The 17500-nt window shown below is 41.4% G+C and overlaps 1 long non-coding RNA gene across 1 annotated transcript; it reads right to left on the bottom strand.

The window, feature by feature from the left end:
- Window positions 1–28: 28 nt before the first annotated feature.
- Window positions 29–6996, bottom strand: LOC138961756 (uncharacterized). The gene is made up of 3 exons (XR_011454299.1): window positions 6613–6996; window positions 5723–5895; window positions 29–1563 (listed from the first exon to the last, which is right to left on the bottom strand). It is a non-coding gene; the product is annotated as an uncharacterized lncRNA (long non-coding RNA).
- Window positions 6997–17500: the final 10504 nt, after the last annotated feature.

Here is a 17500-nt window from a genome sequence, read left to right as displayed (position 1 = left end):
ATAAAAAAGACACATCAAAAACAAAGAATGAGGTTCAAATTGTATTCACCATATACAAATCAAGACACTTGAACTATGTTACAATGCAGATATTTTTTGTGGAAATATATCTGAAATGTTTACAGTTACAGCCCTATAAAAACTGTTATGCATTCGCAAAGGAATCCATGAACATACAGAGAAACAAAAGCCGCCAGACCCCATCACAAACAGAACTCTACAATCCACAGGTGTTGCCTTGCGAGCTATAAATAGCTCGCAACTTCTAAGGCGAACACCTCTGCAGAGTCTGCTGTGAAGGGCGACGGTAGTCTCCCTGTCACACTCGCCCTTGTTTGAATGAACTTTGTCCCCAAAGTTCCGAACCATGGACCCGCCAAGCTTAGGTCCCTCCCAGGTTCGTGGAATGGGAACAGCACGAAAAATGATTCAGTGGCAACAACGCCATTCCTAAACATATCATGTTGAGTCCCATCCTGTCGACGACTCCAAATGTAACCGAGTGCCGAAACACCACAATCACCTTTGGAGGCGAAGTCCAATCAAACAGGATTGAGAATGTTGGAGCTTATTTCTAAGCCCTATACAAACTGTTATGCATTCGCAAAGGAATCCATGAACATACAGAGAGACAAAAGCCGCCAGACCCCATCACAAACAGAACTCAACAATCCACAGGTGATGCCTTGCGAGCTATAAATAGCTCGCAACTTCTAAGGCGAACACCTCTGCAGAGTCTGCTGTGAAGGGCGAAGGTAGTGTCCCTGTCACAACAACAAAATCAAAAAAAGTGTGACCATGGTACATAATGCATTGTATTTTATCCTTGGCTTTGTAACTATATAATGATCATTTCTTTACGAGACTCTGCATCTCTGCAAGTCATACAAGAGTAGACGGCTAATCCACTCTGCAAGGCGTAAATAATGTTCAAGTTACAGAAGTGTCTATTCCGGTATTAGGTATTCACAACAAAATCAAACTGTCTAGAACAGATTAAGACAATGCCTGATAATTGTAGGACTTAATATAAAAAATGAAAAAAACCTAAATAAAACTGCCAAGTGATGACAGAAAACAATATGACTTTGCATAAAACAGGTCCAGCTGTCCTGTTAGGATCATAATGCTGATCTTCAAAGTAAACCTATATTTAAACAATTATGTATTTCTCACTGATCACAAAGCCAAGAAAAGCTGAGGAAACCATAGTACATGCTAATCTGTATCACTTCTATGCAAGTTCGTTATATAACAGACAAATGAAACGTTTCTGATTCATCCATCCATTGCAGAGAACGTAGATGCTACAATCGTCTCAACGATGAAACGATGAAACAAAACGAATCGTCACAGGACATCTTTTCTTTAGATGGTAAAAATAAAGTATTACAAAAAACAATCAATAAGCTGTTACTTTAAGAAAGCGTATCGCTACCACAGATGTTCTGCTTTCTGGCGAAGACACCCATTATGCTCTACAAACTAACAGAAACAAAGAAAACTATTTTCCCATGTGTTCACTGGAACAATGCCATCTGCGTTCCTGCTCCTTCATAGAATCTGAAACAAACAAAAATATAAAGAAAATAAGACAATATCAAAATAATATTTATTTGTCTGCATGCATTCAAATACACTACTGCCTCGGAATAAAATAGCACCCAGATCATATCCCTTCCATTATCAAACTTTGTCTAACCCAATGCCCAGTCAGTAGCTTATTCTCGGCGTCAAGTAAAGATAGACCACATGTTTAGTTTATTTTTAGTAATACAACTATTTAAAAGTAACTCAAATTGTATGAAATCAAAACAGCGTCATCAAAATACATGTGATATTTTGTTAACTGGCCCTTGCCAATTGAGGGGAAATCTAATAACAAAAAAATCGGACATGTTCAGGTTACAAACAGAAATAATGACACAAGTGATATGTCCAACTATGTATATGTATATGTCAGTGCAATATGCTTAATGACAACATCAGCAACAACGTAAGTTATAAACAACGGTTTACCTTTATTAGTACATTCTTGATTGTATTTTTTTTACATAGAATTGTTAATATATATCGAGCAACAAAAGAAACCCGAACAAATGCTGCAATGTTTGATTGACAAAATCTCGAACAATTATAGAGTTAGAATTATCAAACCACAAAAGTTTGATGAAGGCATGTTTGACCTAGCTGTTGTGTGATTATTCTGATGCTGCGACTGTTTCAACACACGGGACAAGCAGGATTAACGTAAACGAAGTTTTGGAGGTCTCGCTCAGTCAGTCTTCATCGCGCTCTCTGGCCACTGATCGGACACTGGTGGCTTCCAATGATGTTCCTGGTAGTGTCAGTGGCTGTATTGAATCGATCTCGAAGACGTGGCAGGAAATTGCGATCATTTCTTGTTGAGGTAATGCGAATAATCCACCGCGTTGCATAACTGCAATCCTTCTAATGTGAACAGAACATTGCTGAAGGTGATATACTTTTGACATGTGCACGTTTAAAGCACATGCCAGCGCTTCTGGATCATCCCCAGCTTTAAATCGACCTGGCATTTTGGTGGTGTCAATCTTGGCATCCTGTCTGTTTCAAAAGTGAGACTGGCAGCAAGCGTGCCATGGTCTCTTTTGGTTGCTAATGCATTAGTGAACACATCTCACACATCAGATTTCTCCTGCTCCACTTGCACGTGCTGCGAGCGCGCATAGTATGCTTAACGTTAAACCTGTTTGTCGCGTGTGTTGAAACATCAGCAGCATCAAAATAATCACACAAAAGCAAGACCAAACATGCCTTCATCAAACTTTTGTGGTTTGATAATTCTAACTCTATAATTGTTAGAGATTGTGTCAATCAGTAAAGCCATGGTATTGCTGAGATAAATAGATAGATAAATATATATAGATAGATAGATAGAGAGAGAGAGAGAGAGAGAGAGAGAGAGAGAGATAGAGAGAGAGAGAGACAGACAGAGACAGAGAGACAGAGGGAGAGAGAGTAACACGAGATAGATCAAAGACACAGGGAGGGAGAGGAGGGAGATAGAGAGCGTCAGAGAGAGAAAAACAAATGAGAGAGAGACATAGAAAGAGTGAACGAACGAACGAACGAACGAACAAACTTTATTACTCAAGGATGGAGATTTTAGGCTCACGCCTAGTCTTACAATCTGTTAAAAATAAAGACAATAAAAGGACAACAAGTTGTCAATCGCAATCATACAGTATTACTAAATACAACATTACCTATACGAATACATAATGCATGATAGAACATTGAAATGTACATGTATGTCAATATAATACAAAGGAAAAGAAAAGTCGACTCGCACACACACGCGCGCCGCATGCCTGCAATCACGTTCGCACTCAATACTTGGGCTTCTACTCGGCACACAGAGATACTTCACGAACCAGCATCTACCCTACGCTACACACCTTCAAGACACAGATTCCGAAACAAAGCACAAATTACTATTGCACAGATATAATTGGACAAAGTTAGCTTCTCCTCTACACTACACACAGTTGCAAAAAAAAACAAGCCACAAATTAATACGGCATGGCGATTGGTTGCTGGAAGCGAAAGGCCTGAAAGTAATTAACATGGGCCTGCATTACTGCTGGGTGTACAGGCGGTGGGACGATTGGACGGGCGGAGTCAGGAAGCACATTGTTGAACGCCGTAGATTGGAGGTGACGTGGGGCGGGGTCAGACACCTGATTGGGCCTTGGACAGGGCGATAGTCTCCCTCCTCGAAGTAGGACCCACGCGGTGGGACGGGGGCTGCAACCACAGCAGGGGGTAGCGCTGCTCTGAAGTCGGGAGGTGGCGGCGGCCGATGATGCCAAACGAAGTGTCCAGGCGGGAGGGTCGGCGTGACGTCCTGATGACGAGGTGTAGATGAGATGAAGGGGGGAGCGTTCCACTGTTGATCACGCTGCTGTAGGTGCAGGTACTCAGCGTCGTAGTGATGACTTGGAGGGTTCACAAGGCTACTGGGCTGACCGTAACCACCTTGCTTGGAGGCCATTTGGGGGGGGGGGGGGCGGGGTGTGCTGTTTGCGGGAGATGGTTTGCCTGGGAGGACGATGTCGAAAGGGGAAAAGGGTTTCAGCCAACCTGGCTGTCCCCTTAGGGCTTGGGTGAATCCTGTCCCTGTACAGGGCCAGACGAGGAGCCCCATTGGCTGTCTGAAAGATCGGAGTGGAGTTGACGAGTTGAACACCCAATCGCTCACAGACGGCGGCCAAGTTGGAGTTGGATGGGCTAATCAAATCATTGAGGGGGGAGCGGCCTCTGGCAGGGAGAATAGAAGACGCATGGAGACTGGCTAGAGGAAAGGCGTGACGTAGAGACATGACTAGCTCAGCCCAGTTGTCGCTTGTAACCTCTGTTGACGTCTGCATGCAGGAGTTGACTCCGACATGGAATGTCGCACGTCTAACAAAAGGCACAGGTTTTATGTGTTTTGCCCAGTCATTCAAGTCCTGTACCGTCATTCCCGACACGCAGATTTTTTGGGGGGAGTCGTGCGGTGACGGTAGAGACTTAAGTCAATAGATTTCACAGTTGAAACCCTTTTCCCCTTTCGACATCGTCCTCCCAGGCAAACCATCTCCCGCAAACAGCACACCCCGCCCCCCCCCCCCCCCCCCAAATGGCCTCCAAGCAAGGTGGTTACGGTCAGCCCAGTAGCCTTGTAAAAGGAACGTTGTGCTGGCACCAACAGCAGAAGCGCGAAGCTTCTCCGGGGGGGGGGGGGGGAGGGGGGGGGGAATGACGTCTCCTGTTCTCTTTAACGGGGTCCTGGGCTTCACTACAGCCCCGGGGAACTGCATTGTTTGAGGAAGAGGAGGGAGATACGACACAGTTGAGTGGCGCTGATACGTCCGACGAGGCTGAGTTCACATCTCTCTGGTCGTCATTGATAGCTGCTGGAGAACTGTTCACATCATGAGTGTTTGAGGAAGGGGGCGGGGGGGGGGCGGGGGCGGGGGCGGGGGTGGGGGCGGGGGCGGGGATTGCGGTCGTTCCATTCGACGAAGTTGTTTCACCTGAGCAGTGAGATCTCCTACACCACTCTCTTAAGTTTTTGGTTTTCAGCCTCAAGGGACTGGATGCGAGACTGCAGGTGGCCGTGATTTCGTTACGGAGCTCCTCTACGTGGTGGCTGTTGTCCATCTGGACACTGGCCTTGATGCGTTTTTTAGTGTCACTAATGGCAGAGAAAGCTGCGTCTTGTAGCCTTCCAATAAAATCATGCAGACTCAGTACTTCCCGCTCTAGCTCCTCCACACGGCATTTGGTGATGTAGGGGGAAAGTTTGAGAGGGACAAATCGGCTCGACTGACGACGCTGCCGCAGAGCTTTAGTAGAGCGGGTCCGTATGCCGCGCGCAGGGGTGAGCGAAGTTGACGCTGGGGTTTTGTGGGGAGCTTTGTTGACAGACGAGGATGGACTAGAGTGAAATCATTTTCGTCCCAGTCGATACAGTACGAGCTAACAAAGGGAAGTGGGGCGGATGTGATCTTTTCTGTCAGCATGTCTAGGTTGGTGAGTGAACGAGAGAGAGAAAACGAATGACAGAAAGAGAAATACAGACACAGATCAATAGAGACAATAACAGAGAGGGAGCAAGATAGAGGGAGATTAGTTAACATCCCTTATGGAAGGGGCGCCAGAAACAGAACGGTGTTAATGTTAACTACATAAATACCTAGTTCTGGCCGAGATAAAGACGCAACAAGTCAGTTGCTAACAGGCACTGCGGACTTCTCCCGACGTGCTGAAGGAGGGCATCCTTCAGTGCGTCTTCATCTGGAGTACGGACCAAGGCACACACTGGGACACTGACACCACAGTGCCAGCAAGCAACAGTCTGTCTGTTGACTTTAAAACAAGTGCTTCGAGTAAATATCAGTTTGTACACACACACACACACACACACACACACACACACACACACACACACACACACACACACACGCGCGCGCGCGCGCACACACACACACACACTCCCCCCCCCCACACACACTATTGAGGAGATAAATGCTGATACACTATTATGTATATTATGTATTCCTTACGAGTAGTCCCCCTTGGTCTGATTATGTATGCGGACAAGGGCATGAATAAAGAATGACTTCCTTTCCTGTCAACACACGATGTCGGGCACTTGTTCTACGAATGACTTTAATCGCATCCCATCAAGGCAAATGCCTTAACGAACCTTGCCACACACACACACAAACACACACACACACACACACACACACACACACACACACACACTCACGCGCACATGCACGCACGCACGCACGCACGTACAGACGCACTTAGCTGAGCGGCGGTCACGTGGTCCCTTTACAATCTTTGTTCCTAAAAGTCGAGTGTCCTATAGAAATCTTGAATAAAATGATACGGGAATAAGTGCATTAGTTGGGGTAAGAATATTGTTGCATCATTTGTGTGCACAGTTTAGTCTATATTTTCAAATAATTCTTCTGTTAAATCACTCTTTTTTAACAATGCTTTGGGTTAACCTTTCTCTCAACCTGCAGCGCATATTTGTCTTAGATGAATACAACGGGAAGAAGAAAGTCATACCTGCATAAAACCCAGCTCTTGACATTGAGAATGAGCGAAGCAGGGAGCAGGGAATGACATGGTAAACGAACGATGCCACCCCAGCGTTGAGTTGGTGACAACGATAGCGACAGGACAGAGAGAAGCGGGCGCACCTCAAACAAATGTCTCTCTGAATGATCATGCACGTACATCCACATGCAATACAAATGTCAGTATGATTACATGGATGATAACCAGCCATGATTTCTCTTTTCACGTGTACGTACACTGTATACAAATGATTGTAGTGTGTGTGTGTGTGTGTGTGTGTGTGTGTGTGTGTGTGTGGGTGTGTGTCTGTATGTGGGTGTGAAATGTATTGAGGTCTGTGTGCCTATTCAAACCTTTTGTGTAATGCAAATGCACAAATGTGACCCTCCACCACGAAATGAGTCGCATGTCACCTCGTGCGGTTCTGCGCTAGGCTTAATATAAGTCCGGGGAGTGTCTAGTAACAGTGTGAGGGTCACCTTAGTCACAGGCTTATAATGTCAACCTTTCAACACTGGTACAAACAATGTTACACGCGCACGTGATTTTTCCTACACCTGTCCTTCGTCTCTATCTTGAACCGAAACGACTAACTAGGACTTAGCGGTGTGTCGCTGAGTAAGTTGCCTTACAAAGCCTTATGTGATGACGACCTTCAGTCTGTCAAACACACCCACAGAAGTTTTCCCCACTATTAACTATCAACCCGCGGGTTATAGATAACTAATAATGTGAAGCACAACTTAAATAAGCAACACGTTTTAAATGTTACTCCGACTAGAGTTATAATTTAATCTGAACTTAAACTAAGGTCCTAGTACTATCGAGCGTCCATCCTGGTTGGAATTATAACACACTCACCGTTTTGATCAGAACTTGAGAGTATAATTCGAACCGACAGTTCGTTAGTAAACTGCCAATTTCCCGTGAAGTTGTCGAACATCAATTCTATGTCTTACCTTATGACTATGATACTGTTCGCCGAACTAGATGGAAATCCTTCCACGAATTAATTTAGTTTTCACTCTTTGCTAAAACGGTTTTCACCACTGGATAGAGCACAAAAAACTCTTTATGAAAATGTAAAAATATGAAAATCATGCAAAGGTGACATGCGACTCATTCCGTGGTGGAGGGTCACAAATAATGTTATGGCGTACCGATACAGTTGAATAAATGTATGAGTAAACCGGGCAAAACTAACACACGTTCCTGCGAAATTAAACCGTTTCGTCAAACCAAAAATATCTTAGATTGGCTGTGATGCTAAGATTTCAACTGTTGTTTGGCAAGTTTTGCTTCGTTGATTTGTTAAAGATCCTGTGGCGACCAAATCGCTCTTTTGTTTGTTATGTTAGTGTTAGAAAGAAAGCATCGAGGCGCCTTGGTGCTTCTGCTGTCTCCCTGTCCTGTCGCAAAGTGTCACAAACGCTTTTGTCAATAAAACGTTATCAGTACGTTCAGGGTTGAAGTTCCTGTGGAAGATACACACACACACACACACACACACACACACACGCACACACACTCACACACCCGCACGCGGCACGCACGCACGCACGCACACACACACACACATACAGACACATACACAAAAACACGCACGCATGAACGCACGCACGCTGACACACACACACACACACGCGCGCGCACGCACGCACGCACACACACACACACACACACACACACACACACACACATGTATATATAAACGATGACACCAGATGGCAGTACAATCTGTTAATTGCAACGGAATATAGTATAGCCGGAGCAAAACGGTGAAGTGACAGGACTGAATCAATGCCAACAGTAGAAAACGCAAGTGAAAGTGTCATGACATGTTTATAAAGATCATGCTTATGTAACTAAGCTAACGCTAAGAAATAGAAAGAAAAAAAACCAGAACAGAAAGGCATTACGTGTTGCTTTATATGACTATGTGAGAACCTTGAATATGGGGTATCATTTTTTTTCGCACAAGAATTAGAACTGAATAACTGAGTATAAGTGAATTATTTTTTGTTCGAGCTTAAAAACATCACCAATGATATATGTAGATATATAGTTACCTGTTTCAATTTTACTTCCTGCTCTAAGAGGTAGATCCAGCCCCCTAGTGACAATAACTATACTATGCGAGCTTGGTCAGGCGGATAAATGGTCTATGGTCAGTCCCGCATAGTTATTGTCACTATGGGGCTGGATCAACCCCTTAAAGCAGGAAGTAAAATCTAAACAGGTCACTTGCCTATTGACGTCTCCCAACAAACTGTTGCGAGTTCACGCGAAACACACCGCGAGCTATGGAAAGCCGTTTGGCTCATAACTATTACAGCTGTAATTTAAAATAAATACACCTGTATTTAATGATAAATACAGCTGTATTTATTTCTTAAACGTATACAATAAGTATCATTATTAATTACAGGTGTATTTTTTTTATTAATTACAGGTGTATTTTTTTATTAAATACAGGTGTATTTATTATAAATTACAGGTGTATTTATTTTTAAATACAGGTGTAATTATTATTAAATACAGGTGTATTTATTTTTAAATACAGGTGTATTTATTATTAAATACAGGTGCATTTATTATTAAATACACCTGTATTTATTATAAAATACAGGTGTAATTAATGATAAATACACCTGTATTTAAAAATAAATACACCTGTATTTAAAAATAAATACACCTGTATTTAATAATAAATACACCTGTATTTAAAAATAAATACACCTGTATTTAAAAATAATTACACCTGTATTTAAAAATAAATACACCTGTATTTAAAATTAAATACACCTGTATTTAATAATAAATACACCTGTAATAATCAGTTATAAGTCACGTGGTTAAGCGACTTAAAAACTTTGACTGGGAATCCACATGAAAAACACTAAGCTTATACGCGTCTTCATAGCCTCGCTTTGCCGCCTTTTGACAGACTGAACAGCTCAAGATGGCGGGGGTGGCAAATGTCCCTGATGTTTTGGAAGGTTTGCGAGTGCAGTTTTAATTAACGCTGTTGCCCAGGCTCGCACAGCAGGGTAAGTTAATTGTTTTATCAGACGAATTCGGTTCTTGTGACGATCTACACCGAGTCAGTGGGGCATCCACATCCAGAAGTTGAACTTGAAGGGAGGCCTGTACGCGTTTTTGACCAAAGATGCAAAATATTGGAATTCGGTGCGAGAGACTAGCTGCTATATCGTGTTATCGGTAATCTTGAACTTTAGCGTGTTAAATTCATAGCTCTTAATTCAGAGGCATTTAAGTCTCCAAATTTGTAGAACCTGTACTTGTAATCATAACAAGTCATTTTAGATCCCTTTGAAGTTACGGAATGAACTCCGATGATGAACTGTACGAATGCATTTGACCCATCAAAGAAGGAATTATCCGTGTGACCAGACAAGGGAGACAACTCTTTCGTGTAGATGATGTCCCATGGTTGACAACGTACACCATTTTCGTCACGCTAAAGTTCAAGATTACCTTGTTATCTGTGTGTGTGTGTGTGTGTAATCCGTTGTAAAGTGTATATTATGATTATTTGGTGGCGGCGGCAGTGGTACGTATATAATCTCATATGGAAAGCCGTTTGGTTCATAACAAACCTTGATTGATATGGGTTAAAGCTGTGGTCTATTTATGACTTTCCGGGGCTACGAGGTTGAAAAATAGGGACAAAATCATGTACAGATTTCTGTACAGCAAACACTACCCGAAACCCCACCTATACGGCGTGTATGACCTTGAGAGCTTCAGTCAACGCTTGAATTTTGCAGTGGTAACATCCGGTTTGCTCTCGCAGAGCTGAGCATATTTGTTGTCAAGAAGGATCGAGCAGAAAAAATAAACGACTTGGCAGGGATTCGAACTCAAGGCATCGGGGCCTCGAAATGTCGGGGCCGATGTCTTAACCGCTAGGCCACTACACCAGTATTGTCAAAGATAAAAAAAATTGATAATTTTATATCATTCTACGCTTGAATTATCATTTATGCGTTGCAAAAACGTAAAAATTGACATTAAAATTTGCCTTTATTTGCAAACATGTTTTACAGAATCGCAGTACATGTTTACACCGTCATGCTACACGACATTCGCGCCATGCAAATAGCTGCGATATCTCTATTTACAACATGCAAGAAAATGACAAGAACAGTAATTGAATCTCTCCAAAGCCAGTTGAAACCAGACATCTAAGAAATAGTTATACATGTATTCACTTCTGAACAACCGGCACGGTTGGCCTAGTGGTAAGGCGTCCGCCCCGTGATCGGGAGGTCGTGGGTTCGAACCCCGGCCGGGTCATACCTAAGACTTTAAAATTGGCAATCTAGTGGTTGCTCCGCCTGGCGTCTGGCATTATGGGGTTAATGCTAGGACTGGTTGGTCCGGTGTCAGAATAATGTGACTGGGTGAGCCATGAAGCCTGTGCTGCGACTTCTGTCTTGTGTGTGGCGCACGTTATATGTCAAAGCAGCTCCGCCCTGATATGGCCCTTCGTGGTCGGCTGGGCGTTAAGCAAGCAAACAAACAAACAAACAAACAAACTTCTGAACAATGGGCGGATAGAGATATAAATCATGCTGCTTCAAGAATAACATAACATGAATTCATATCAATGTTTTTCCTTCATTTTCTCAATTGGCGCAGTAGCCTAGTGGTTAGGACATGAGACACGAAGTCGAGAGTTCGAATCTTCGCCGGGGCTTTTATTTTTTCCCCTTGATCTCTCTTGAAGATAAAATATGATCAGTCTTGAGAGAGCAAACCGGCTGTTATCCCTGAAAAATTCAAGCGTTGACTGAAGCTCTCAAGGTCATACACGCCGTATAGGTGGGGTTTCGGGTAGCGTTTGCTGTACAGAATTCTGTACATGATTGTATCCCTATTTTTCAACCTCGTAGCCCAGGAAAGTCATAAATAGACCACAGCTTTAATCTCCAGAGCTGTGTACCAGGGAAAACCATGTTATAAAGTAGACTTTTTATTAAATTTAACTTGAGACATTTAAGCTGTACAAATTAATTTCATTCACAAATACTAGTTTCATAAATATCCTTGGCCTGCAGAGATAGAATAACAAATACTTGCACATTTTGTTTGTCTTAGTGTTCAGTAAAAGTACAAAGGTTTTAAAGTAAAGCACCTTCATAACATGGAAACCGGAAGTTGTGACATGAATTTGAATACTGCTAACACTACCAAGAAAATAATATATATATATTCTATGTTGTTTTGTTGCAAGTCTGCATCATTAACAACCTGGAGTATTACTGGAAAAAAAATTATTACTAAAGAAAATATGTATACTCTCGATACTCTCCATGCACATGATTTTTGTGCAGACGAGAATTTTTGCAATTCAATAAAAGGGCGACCACTTAGTAAAGTCTTGGTTCAATTATGTTCTTTTTATGGGTTAGTTGTTAGCAACAATGTAACCGACAAACTTCAAACTGAATTTTGGTGCTTTCCTCTAACATATATTATATATTTGAAAAACATCAATGTTTACCTGTGTCAAGTTTCTTTTTTGGGAGAGTATACATTCAAGTTGCCATTTAATACATGTTTTAAGGACTGAAAATACATGTCACAAAATGGGAAACGGCCCAGGAGAATAACTTATATGTAAAGCAGCAAATGATAAGCACATGGTTTTACCCCTGAAAGCTCCAAAGATTTGGGAAAATGAATCTCGTTTGCCTTCACATATCAAACTGAACGTCAAGCAGCTCAAAAAAAGTCTCAAGAAAAGTTACGCTTTCAAAATAGCATTTCATTCTGTGTCGCAAAGCATGCTTAACATTTCTACGCTTCTACAAATGAACACAAGCATGCAATAATTCCCTCTCTTTTGAGTCCTGGTACTTGTATGCTTATTAAGAAAGCGGGATGATGTTTCCTTTATTTCAGAATTTCTTTTTTGTCTTGTTTCAGATGGAAAGTGCGGAGAAACCACCATCTCAGATTTCGTGTTTTTCATGTCTGGGAGCCGGTCCACAGTACCAGGAGGGTACCAGAGTCCTCTGACCGTGGTGTTTGTGGACACACCCGAAAAGCCACTCCCCAGAGTGTCAACTTGTGCCCTCAGAATGCAGGTGTCTGCCCCACACGTCAAGAACTGAGGCAGAAGCTGTCCCAGGCTGTTCTTGAAGGGGGTGGATTTTATTTATTGTAAAAACTTTCCTTCAATGGTGCGATTAGTTTCTGCTTGGTAGCCGTAGCTGTTGGTGTTTCTATCTGTACACACCCTGGGGGGGGGGGGGGGTGTTAACGTTGAACTTTGAAATCTTAAAATTATTAAGACAAGGTGTGGGTGGTTTTTTTCTCTCCGTAAAATAAGCTTTATTTTAGGTGCCTGTACCGTACATCATTTCTTACTTGCTATTAAATGCAAGAGAGAGACTTTCGAAGATTTGATGTTTGTGTTTCGCATTATTTTTGCTTGGTAGCCGTAGGTGTTGGTGTTTCTTTCTGTACACACCCTGCGAAAAAATGTTTGTTCTGCAATTTTGAAGAGAATTCACAAATGTATTCAAACTGAATTATTTGAGGTCATGCTGCAAAGGAAAAAAAAAACATGACCCTGATTTAACCGGTTTCCTATACTCCTTTACATACCTTGTTTTTGTTTTGATTGTTTTCTTTGCTTTTTGCAGGGGGGGGGGGGGGGGGGTGTTTAACGTTGAACTTTGAAATCTTAAAATTATTAAGACAAGGTGTGTGTGGGTTTTTTCTCTCAGTAAAATAAGCTTTATTTTGGGTGCCTGTACCGTACATCATTTCTTACTTGCTATTAAATGCAAGAGAGAGACTTTCGAAGATTTGATGTTTGTGTTTTGCATTATTTAAATTGCCGTTGTGTTTCAAGAGTGTGTTCTGTTCTTATTTGTTTTTTTGCACCACTGTTTGTCATTATGTTGCCTGCTTTTCGTGTTCCGTGTAACGCTGTCCATGGAAAACATGTAAAGCATTGTATTTCTCTCGACTATTGATCAAGTAAACTAAGCACTTCACATCATATCAGGTATCAGTTACCTAATGTACAGAATAAATGGTTCAACCCCCCTACTACACGAATAACACGTTGCCAGCAAAATATCAAAAGCACTCGGACTAGCGTTACAGTGTCCCATACAAAACTTGGCAATATACACCATAAACCGGATACAAACAAATCAATTGCACGCTAACAACTTTGTTATACTGTCTCATAATGGTATACAAATTAATAAACTCAAAAGCGTTTGTAACAGTTATGATAATGTGATATTCGTGCCCTGTGTAACGATAGTCTGTTTTTATGTTTTACCAAATTAACCAAAACTGGCGTTGTCTACTGCTTTTCCTTTTATAGTTTTACACTCCTCTGTAGTGAAGGTCACTGCTCACACAAGGGCGGGGATGTAGCTCAGTCCTGTTGGCCGCTGTCAGCGCGAGTTCGTCCCCACGTTCGGCGAGAGATTTATTATTGCTCACAGTCAACTTTGTGTGCAGACTCTCCTCGGTGTCCGAACACCCCCGTGTGTACACGCAAGCACAAGACCAAGTGCGCACGAAAAAGATCCTGTAATCCATGTCAGAGTTCGGTGGGTTATAGAAACACGAAAATACCCAGCATGCTTCCTCCGAACGCGGCGTATGGCTGCCTAAATGGCGGGGTAAAAACGGTCATACACGTAAAAGCCGTGGGAGTTTCAGCCCATGAACGAACAAACGGCTCACACAATTTCAGCTTTCTTGTTTAGTTTATAAATTTCAGCCTCAATTCCTCGTCTCTGTAACCAGTATTAAATAGTGACTGTTTTGCTAACTGTTCAGCTGTCACCTGCCAAGTAGAACCGATGTATTCTTTATGATGTGATAAAATTAAAGTATTCATTCCACTTTGTGATGGATGAACTCGCAACTGCCAAGTATTACCAGTCTTATGATGGGATAAAAATTAAGTATTCATTCCATTTTGTGATAGGTTAACTCTCAACTGCCAAGTAATACCAGTCTAATGATGTGATAAAAATATTCATTCCATTGTGTGATGGGTTAACTCTCACCTGCCAAGTATTACCAGTGTGTCTTGTGATGTGATAAACATAAAGTATGCATTCCATTTTGTGATGATTTTCCTTATTTAAAGTGGATTTTCTGCATGACACTTGTTTGATTAAAATTAATTGTATTTGTGGCAGACAACTTGAGTTATGTTTTGTGTTTTTGTAAAAACAACTTGTTTTTTTTAATATGACTGGAAATGAGACTAGCAGCCATGAATCCATAACTACATTTTGCTGTCCATCATAGACATCTCACTCGCACATGTTCATTGCCTCACCATACAGGAATCAAAATCCATACAAACAATTTGTATTATCCAATATTCAAACTTGTCATACACATTTATTCATACACAAGAATTATGTGTCATACACATTCAAGCAATCAAGATCCAATAAATGTATATAATTGATGTTCTTAAAAAGACTACACACACACCTAAATATATAGGTGATCTTTGAAATGGGACATTTACATGCAAAATTCAGAATGCAAACAGAGCTTTGGCTTGCAAATGTAATAGTCATTAACCAGCACATAATATGAATAATTTTTGAAATTGTTGTGATACTGATTCAATTTTTCACATAAAATCAGAATTTCATTTATTTTAGTTTCCTGATACAAATGATTCGTCTAGCTTACCTTGAATAAACATACCAATACGTCAAAAAGTAGGACATCTGAGCTCAAAGATTAATAGTTTGGTTTGAAAAATCTCTAAATACACATAATTACAAAAACAAAACAAAATTCCGTGATAGAACATGTACTGATCTTGCAACTAAAGTAACAAGAAGGGCAAAGCCCATACGACTCGCATGCTTTACACATTTTTCCTACCAAAATACATGTGACCTTGACCCAAGGTCAAGGTCATCCAAGGTCATGCAACACAGCTGTTAATTCAAGACATAGGAGGTACAATGGTGCTTATTGGCTCTTTCTACCATGAGATATGGTCACTTTTAGTGGTTCACTACCTTATTTTGGTCACATTTCATAAGGGTCAAAGTGACCTTGACCTTGATCATATGTGACCAAATGTGTCTCATGATGAAAGCATAACATGTGCCCCACATAATTTTTAAGTTTGAAACAGTTATCTTCCATAGTTCAGGGTCAAGGTCACTTCAAAATATGTATACAATCCAACTTTGAAGAGCTCCTGTGACCTTGACCTTGAAGCAAGGTAAACCAAACTGGTATCAAAAGATGGGGCTTACTTTGCCCTATATATCATATATAGGTGAGGTATTCAATCTCAAAAACTTCAGAGAAAATGGGAAAAATGTGAAAAATAGCTGTTTTTTTAGGCAACATTTATGGCCCCTGCGACCTTGACCTTGAAGCAAGGTCAAGATGCTATGTATGTTTTTTGGGGCCTTGTCATCATACACCATCTTGCCAAATTTGGTACTGATAGACTGAATAGTGTCCAAGAAATATCCAACGTTAAAGTTTTCCGGACGGACGGACGGACGACTCGGGTGAGTACATAGACTCACTTTTGCTACGCATGTGAGTCAAAAAGGGGACTCGGGTGTGCTGTTAAAATTGTTGGCACATTTTAGTATCTAAAACTCACCTTTGATTTTAGGGGGTGCCTATTCTTTCTTTATTTTGTGTTTAACATTGTTTTCAACCACGAAGGTTATATCGCGACGGGGGGAGATGGGATAGAGCCACTTGTCAATTGTTTCTTGTTCACAAAAGCACTTAATCAAAAATTTGCTCCAGGGGCTTGCAACGTAGTACAATATATTACCTTACTGGGAGAATGCAAGTTTCCAGTACAAAGGACATAACACTTACATACTGCTTGAGTAAAATCTTTACAAAAATTGACTATATTCTATACAAGAAACACTTAACAAGGGTAAAAGGAGAAACAGAATCAGTTAGTCGCCTCTTACGACATGCTGGGGAGCATCGGGTAAATTCTTCCCCCAAACCCGCGGGGGGTACCTATGCGACTGACCACAATGTTTACTTTCATCAGGCACAAAGTTCTTCAGCAGAAGAATGATTAATATTCTAGCAACAAACATGCAATAAATTCATACATGATTATTGATGTTCAAAAAATGCTCTACACTACTTCACCAAACTAAATGGAGAACTGAAAATGTTTAAAACACTTTCTTTCTTTGGTGTTTTCAACCACGAAGGTTATATCGCCACGTGGAAGGGGGGGGGGGGGGGGGGGGGGGGAATGGGATAGAGCCACTTGTTAATTGTTTCTTGTTCACAAAAGCACTAATCAAAAAATTGCTCCAGGGGAAAACACTAACCATAAACAATAAACACCACTATGAGGTTTGATAGGTAACTTAAAGGGACCTTGACCTTCAATGAACGTTGCAAAAAGCTTATGTTCTGATGAATATGGGTGAATGAGGCACCATTGAATATAAAAAGAAAAATAACTGATTTGACTCTAGTTAAACTATGGCGCTCATGGCATCATACCAAAGTTTGAACGAGTATCCCTTTCACTGTTCTGTACAGCTGTGAAAACACAGTGAGACATAATAATAATGAACATAAATTAATCACCCCTTCTCGCCAGAGCTCACGGCAATACACAATAGCAAAACAAATCAGAGCATTCACACACCGACACACACAAAGTCGTTAAAGGTTTATTGGCTGCGGCAATAATAGCCGCAAGAATAATCCTTTAGTTCGTTCAAAGTACCCAAGCATGTCCTGTATACAAAAGTAAGGCGATTGAGATTTTATTTTGGTTTTTTTTACACAAGCCAGAGAACACCAGTGCTTGTGAGAGCAAAACGTTTGC

The sequence above is a fragment of the Littorina saxatilis genome, linkage group LG3, assembly GCF_037325665.1.
Source record: "Littorina saxatilis isolate snail1 linkage group LG3, US_GU_Lsax_2.0, whole genome shotgun sequence".
In the NCBI taxonomy this organism is placed as follows: domain Eukaryota; kingdom Metazoa; phylum Mollusca; class Gastropoda; order Littorinimorpha; family Littorinidae; genus Littorina; species Littorina saxatilis.
The sequence above is the reverse complement of the archived record's forward strand: the minus strand, read 5'-3'. Positions and strand labels throughout refer to the sequence as shown.